This window comes from Austrofundulus limnaeus, unplaced genomic scaffold (genome assembly GCF_001266775.1).
Source record: "Austrofundulus limnaeus strain Quisiro unplaced genomic scaffold, Austrofundulus_limnaeus-1.0 Scaffold167, whole genome shotgun sequence".
NCBI classification, from domain to species: domain Eukaryota; kingdom Metazoa; phylum Chordata; class Actinopteri; order Cyprinodontiformes; family Rivulidae; genus Austrofundulus; species Austrofundulus limnaeus.
This window is the reverse complement of record NW_013952569.1, coordinates 242,228-249,574: the sequence shown is the minus strand read 5'-3', so window position 1 is coordinate 249,574 and position 7,347 is coordinate 242,228.

The following is a 7,347-nucleotide window of genomic DNA, read 5'->3' as shown; positions in this document are numbered from 1 at the left end:
ACAAACTGTAAACAAACTGTCAACAAACTGTAAACAAACTGTTAAAGTGACAAAGTGACAACAAACTGTCAACAAAGTGTAAACAAACTGTTAGTGACAACAAAGTGTCAACAAACTGTAAACAAACTGTCAACAAACTGTAAACAAATTGTTAAAGTGACAAAGTGACAACAAACTGTAAACAAAGTGTAAACAAACTGTTAGTGACAACAAAGTGTCAACAAACTGTCAACAAACTGTAAACAAACTGTTAAAGTGACAAAGTGACAACAAACTGTAAACAAACTGTAAACAAACTGTAAACAAACTGTTAAAGTGACAAAGTGACAACAAACTGTCAACAAACTGTAAACAAACTGTCAACAAACTGTAAACAAACTGTTAAAGTGACAAAGTGACAACAAACTGTCAACAAACTGTAAACAAACTGTCAACAAACTGTAAACAAACTGTCAACAAACTGTAAACAAACTGTCAGAAAAAGAAAAAAAAATCCAAATGTAGCTACCGTAGTTTGAGTTAACTTCAGAAAAGACATTTAAAATAGTTTAAAGAAGTAATTTCCACATGGAGACGTGTCGAGATTTTTAACAACTTTTAGAAAAAAGCTTTTGCCACAAACTCAACTAACTGGCCTCGCACCTGATTTCAGTCCTTCAGCTGCTTTTTGACTTTTAGCTACATTTCTAGTATTATGAGGTTTAAGCTAGTGATTTTGATACTTTTAGACTTTTTTAATTTGTGTTTTGTAATGTTTAGCTAGCCTTTTGCCACTTTAAGCTTTAAAAGCTAAATTAAGCTAAATTTCTAATATTTTGGGATTTAAGATCATGTTCTGCTACTTTTAGCCTTTGGCCAAACTTTTCCTAGATCTTGTATTTTGGGACTTTAGCCTGTTCAGGTAAACAATACAAAACTCTTAAAAAATTTAAATTTCAAAATTTCTAAACAAAAATAATATTTATTTCTTTACTTATTTTTCAATATTTAGTTAATATTTTTAAATTCTTCATCCTGGAAACAAAGACAGGAATTTTTCTGGAAACTGTAGAAACTTTAATTTGAAGGCAGAACTGATCTCTGTCTGCTCCTCTTGGTGTTAAAATGTCTGAATTATCAGAATAATGAGAGCTGGTTGTGTTCAGTTCACCTCAGGTCACTCTCTGCTTCCTATTATCTCCATTAATTACATTTATTTTTGAATAAATGTAATTTATTAGGCTCTTTTCTTCTCGTCACACGATCCAGATGAGGGACTCCGCTGGGGTTCGGTTTCTGACGGGAGCTTCGTGTCCTCGGGGTTCGAGTCGCCGACTGTGGTGAAAAAAGTTCAACGTTTGGAGCAGATTTCTTGAACTAATTAAGAACAAAGTGGTCGTCTCGCTCCTCGCCAGAGTTTCTGGGTCGGGACTTTGTGGGAGGACTTGGGTAGAACCAGGATCTGGGTTTTGTAGTCCTGAAGGTCGGAGTGAGACGATTTATTCAATGATTCAGTCGTGGAGCTCTGACTGGAGCTGAAAAACCAACTTTTAAAAAGAATAAGGAATGTTTCAGGACTGAAATTCTTGTATTTGTTTGTTTTTATGTATATACAGTATATGTATGTATATATATATATATATATATATATATATATACAAACAAATGTCTCTAAACAAACGATGGAAACAGTCAAAGACAATTGAGAAGCCTTCTTTTATTTATTTATTATTCCTTGTGTTATGTAGTGACACATTACAGCCATATGTACTTATGTAGTACTGTCCTACAGGGCTGTATATAGTGACAGCAGTCATAGTGTTGTAGTACGGCAGTATGTAGTTCTGTAGTACGGCGACATATGATTATGTAGTACAGCGGTATGTTGTATGGTGGTATGTAGAATTGTAGTATGATGTTACGTACAGTTGTAGAATGGCTTGTACACAGAGTTGTAGTACGGTGGTACGTATAGTTGTTGTATGGTGGTACATATAGTTGTAGTATGGCGGTACGTATAGTTGTAGTACGGCGGTACGTGTAGTTGTAGTACGGCGGTACGTATAGTTGTAGTACGGCGGTACGTGTAGTTGTAGTACGGCGGTACGTGTAGTTGTAGTACGGCGGTACGTGTAGTTGTAGTACGGCGGTACGTATAGTTGTAGTATGGTGGTACGTATAGTTGTAGTATGGCGGTACGTGTAGTTGTAGTATGTCGGTACGTATAGTTGTAGTATGGCGGTATGTAGTTCTTATATAGTGCTGTATTTAGAACAAAAGTGATTGTTGAGAGTTTAAACATTTGTCACAGATTGAAATAATCCCAGATGTTTGAAGTTATTTATATTTTATTTTATTTTTAAATTAGATTTAATGTTTTTCAGATTTGATCTCCTTTAGCAGATCGAAGTTCTGAGACAAAAACAGCAACTTGATGTAGATGAAAAACAGACCCGACTGGTTATTTATGAGTCCTGGCTCCGTCTGATTTCTGACTCATTTAACAATATTTTATTGGTTGTTGAAAAGTTTTTGACTTCATGAAAACTTGACAGGAAACCAGTCAGCTACTGGTGGGCCCGGGGATGGCTCAAATTAAAAAAATGTCTTTTTGTCAATGGATTTCATTTGAATCTGAACACGAAGCGTCAGATTTAATGATGCAACAAGACGGGGATTAAAGCAGCGTCTCTGAGAAATTAAACTTCAGAGAACAACAAAAGAACTGAGTGACTGAAAACTAAAAGGAGCTAAACACAAGCTAAAAGTAGCAGAAAGCTAGCTTAAAGTATAAAATGGCTAGCTAGATGCTAAAGCTATCAACTATATAAACTAGAGACTAAAGAGCTGTCTATTGGCAAGGAGTAACTTAATACTAGCTAAAATCTTAGGTAGCAAAACAGTAGCTAAAACCTAAAGAGACCGAATAGTAGCTAAAATGTAGACATGAAAAAGGCTAGCTAGAAGCTTAAACCATGAACAGGCAAGGTACAAACTAAAACTAGACATGGATTTTTACGATGTGAAACCAAGTGTGCATTGCCATGTAGCATGTCTTTACCTGCAGCAGTGCACTTGCAGAATGAAAGGTGACCAAGTTCAAATGTGTTTTCTATACCAGCTTGTGCTTGTCAAGTCAGCAGGTGTTTGTAATGAGAGTAATTGAGTGACAATATGAAGTCTGAAGATAATTTTTGTTAAAGTTGCTGTGGGTGGGTTTTGAACCCTGATCTCCCACATGAAAGCCCATAGCATTAACTTGCCAGAGGTTGGTTTGTATGTATGCAGAAAGCAGCTACATCGCCAACGCAGTTGTTGACACTAAACTGCAATATATTATAACAATAAAGCAATATTAGGACAATATTATAGTAAAACATCAAAATACTAACATATTAGTATTGTAAACACTGAACTACTGGGTTTAAATATTATTAAACTATGGTTCAGTGCTGAGTAGGTACAGCAGGAGGCAGTATTGGACCAATACAAGGCTCCATCAACTCCCATTATAAATTATTAAACATTAATATTTCAAAAACTATAAGTTTTACAGACACCAAAAGGCATAGCGATCATTTGGCACAGGAGCTTTACGGATATAAATTACAATGGCAACTCTAGGACAAAGTATGCAGGAGGAGAAGCGTGCCAAAGTGGACATGACTTGGATGGGAAATGAATCACAATTGACTATCAAAAGGTTGGCTAAAAGCTAAATAAACATGAGCCAAACTCTCAAAATACCAGAATTTTAGCTAAAAGTGTCCAAAGTGTTCCTAAATCTAGTAAATGTTTGCATACAAGCTAATAATGGCTAAATACAAGCTAAAATCCCAAAATACCAGCAACTTTGCTACACACTAAGGAACAATGGGCTTGCTAAAGCTAGCAAAAGGTTGGCTAAAAGTTAAAAGTAACAAAACACAAGCTAAACTCCCAACGTACCAGAGTTTCAGCTAAAAGCTGAAAGTGGCGAAAGGCCGGCTTAAGCTAGAAGTAGTAATATGTAATATGAGCAAAATACACCAAATACTATAAATTTGGCTAAAATCTTAAAGTGGCAAAAGGCTATCAAGCAAAATGTTGGGTTAAAGCTAAAAGTAGCAAACTGAATTCCCAAAATGCCAAAACAAACAAACAAAAAAAGGCTAAAAGGCTACCAGAATCTTGTAAATGATTAGATACAAGATAAAAGTAACTAAACATGAGCTAAAATCCCCAAATACCAGCAATTCTGCTACAAGCTAAAAGTGACAAAAGGCTAGACAAAAGCTAAAAGTAGCAAAATGGTAGCTAAAAGCAGCATAAGAAGGCTAAAACAGACCAAGCAGTTGAATCCAATTTTAGAGTAAATTTTTGTAGAAACTGATTCTTTTCATGCGTTTCTATGAAATTGTTTAAAAAAAGTTTAATCTTTTTCAAAGTTTCAAACATATTTAATAAATAATTTAAAAATCGATGAGAGGCCTGCTTTGTCTTTTTCTTTCCTCTCAAACATTTTTTTTTCTTCTGAGTCGATAATAAATCCAGTTTTTTTCCTCTGATCAGCCGAGGGGGAAACCTCGCTCACGTTCAGACTAATGTCTCATAAAACCGTCCGTCTTTTTTACTTTTCACGACAGCTGGTTAATGTTGTGACAGAGCGCCGCACCGCAAGACTGCGGCACCGGGCTGGTTCTGATCCAAACAAGATCTCTGGAGGTGTCAGCTCTTCAGCTGACATTCGGCTCGGTGCCGACGAGACGCAACTCGCATCACAAAACTATTACGTTTCACAGCAGGAGTGTGTGTGTGTGTGTGTGTGTGTGTGTGTGTGTGTGTGTGTGTGTGTGTGTGTCTGTGTGTCAACTACACATGGTTGTACGACACTGTTGTTAATCAGGACTTTATAATAAACACATGTAGAACCAGTTGGTCATGATGACACACCAGTTCGTTAGAAAACCCAGTTCAGTAGGTCAGTGTGTGTGTGTGTGTGTGTGTGTGTTATGAGCACTAAAATAAATGACTCAGATCTGTGTAACTCACTAAACCCCATTTATTTTCTCATCATCATCACTGGTAGGAAAAGTTCAAACTCCATCTTTAAGGGTTTAATGTGACGATGACAAAAAAATAAAAGTTTTTTTTGACCTGAAACTTAATTTCTTTACTTTAAACTAAATTTTCTTGTGAACATTCCAAAAATAAACAGGTTTTAATGTTAAGTCAAGAATTAAAAGCTAAAAGAGAAAAATCTTTTTCTTTGTTAACACACAGGAAGTGTTGCGCACACACACAGTTTGTGTTTCTTTAACCTTTGACCTCTCCAGGCTCATCAGTAACCAGAAGTGTGTGCCCCGTCTCATCCGTCTTCTTCTCTCTCTCTCTCTCACACACACACACACACACACACACACACACACACACACACACACACACACACACACACACACGTACGTTTATATCCTTGTCAGGACCTTTCATTGACAGTTACTACTGTAACCAAACCCTGAACTGAAAACTGAAGTCTCACCAGTTCAGGACCAGTTTTTGGTCCCTAACAGGACTACCGGTCCTGATAAGATGATAAAAAAACCCTGAAACACACACGTCTTGATAAACAGACGAGCGGTTCATAGAATAAATACATAAAATTTGTAACAATTCTTTAAAAACAAGTTTTTTAGTAACTGAAAAAATCTGTCATTTTTAAAAAAACACGATTGAAACGTCTCAAAAATTAAATGTTTTCTTTAAACCAGTTTTAGAGAAAGGAAACTGTGGAGAGAAGCGACAGAAGATGATGTAAACAGGAGTGCAGAAGCTGAAACACACCTGATGTGAAGGTATACTTCCTGTTTGTGTTTAAATCTCAGGTAAAACTCACCTGAGGCCACCGGACCCAAACCAGGAAGTGATGGAGAGGATTTGTCCTCAAACCTGAGTCAGCATTCAGATCTCTGCCCAACGGTTACATGCCTCAGCTCTTTATGTTGGAACTGACTGAGTTACAGCGTTTTTTTTACGTTCTTTTTCCAAAAATGTCTTAAAATTAGTTTGTTTGGTGCAAAATATTTTGGTAACTGACGCAAGAAAACCGTTGCCCGCCTTTCACCGTTCAACCACAGCGGATGATCTCAACTCTTTTATTCATTTATTTCATTCATAAAAACTACAAAAAAACTCCATGAAAAACAAATAAATCAATTATTGAATAAAAAAGGATGCAGAAAGAAGAAAAAAATCTTATATCTGCCCCTTCTTCAAAACTACTCCAGACAAACAAACTTGAACAATTTCCATATTTAAGGAAAAAACAACAAACTAAAAGTGTCAGGATGAGCTGCAGTCTTCAACACAAAACTCATTTTATATTTGGCAAGCCTGTTTTTAAACGGTGCCACATTTGTAAGGAACATGTATTTATGGGATGAGCAGTAAAGCTGAGGATGTGGGTTACAAACATCTTACAGCAGGTAAAATAAGTATTGAACACGTCAACATTTTTCTCAGTAAATATATTACTAGAGGTGCTAATGACATGAAATTTTCACCAGATGTTGGTAACAACCCAAGTGATCCATACATACAAAGAAATCAAACCATAAATGTCCAGAAATGAAGTTATTTGTAATAATGTGGAATGGCACAGGGAAAAAGTATTGAACACACTTACTGAAATTTATCTAATACTTTGTACAAAAGCCTTTGTTGTCAATGACAGCTTCAAGACGCCTCCTGTATGGAGAAACTAGTGGCATGCATTGCTCAGGTGTGATTTTGGCCCATTCTTCCACACAAACAGTCTTCAAATCTTGAAGGTTTCGTGGACCTCTTCTATGAACTCTGATCTTTAGTTCTTTCCATAGATTTTCTGTTGGATTCAGGTCAGGTGATTGGCTGGGCCATTCCAGCAGCTTTAGTTTCTTTCTCTGAAACCAACTGAGAGTTTCCTTGGCTTTGTGTTTGGGCTCATTGTCTTGCTGAAATGTCCAGCCACGTTTCATCTTCATCATCCTGGTAGATGGAAGCAGATTTTTATCAAGAATGTCCCTGTAAATTTTTCCACTCATCCTTCCTTCAATTATTTGAAGTTTGCCAGTACCATATGCTGAAAAACAGCCCCACACCATGATGTTCCCACCTCCAAACTTCACTGTTGGTATGGTGTTTTTGGGCTGATGTGCAGTGCCATTTGACCTCCAAACATGATGTGTATTCTGGCATCCAAACAGTTCAATGTTGGTCTCATCTGACCAGACTATATTCTCCCAGTATTACACAGGCTTGTCTAAATGTTGTGCAGCAAACTTTAAAGGAGCTTCAACATGCTGTTTCTTCAGCAGTGGAGTCTTGCGTGGTGAGCGTGCATACAGGCCATGG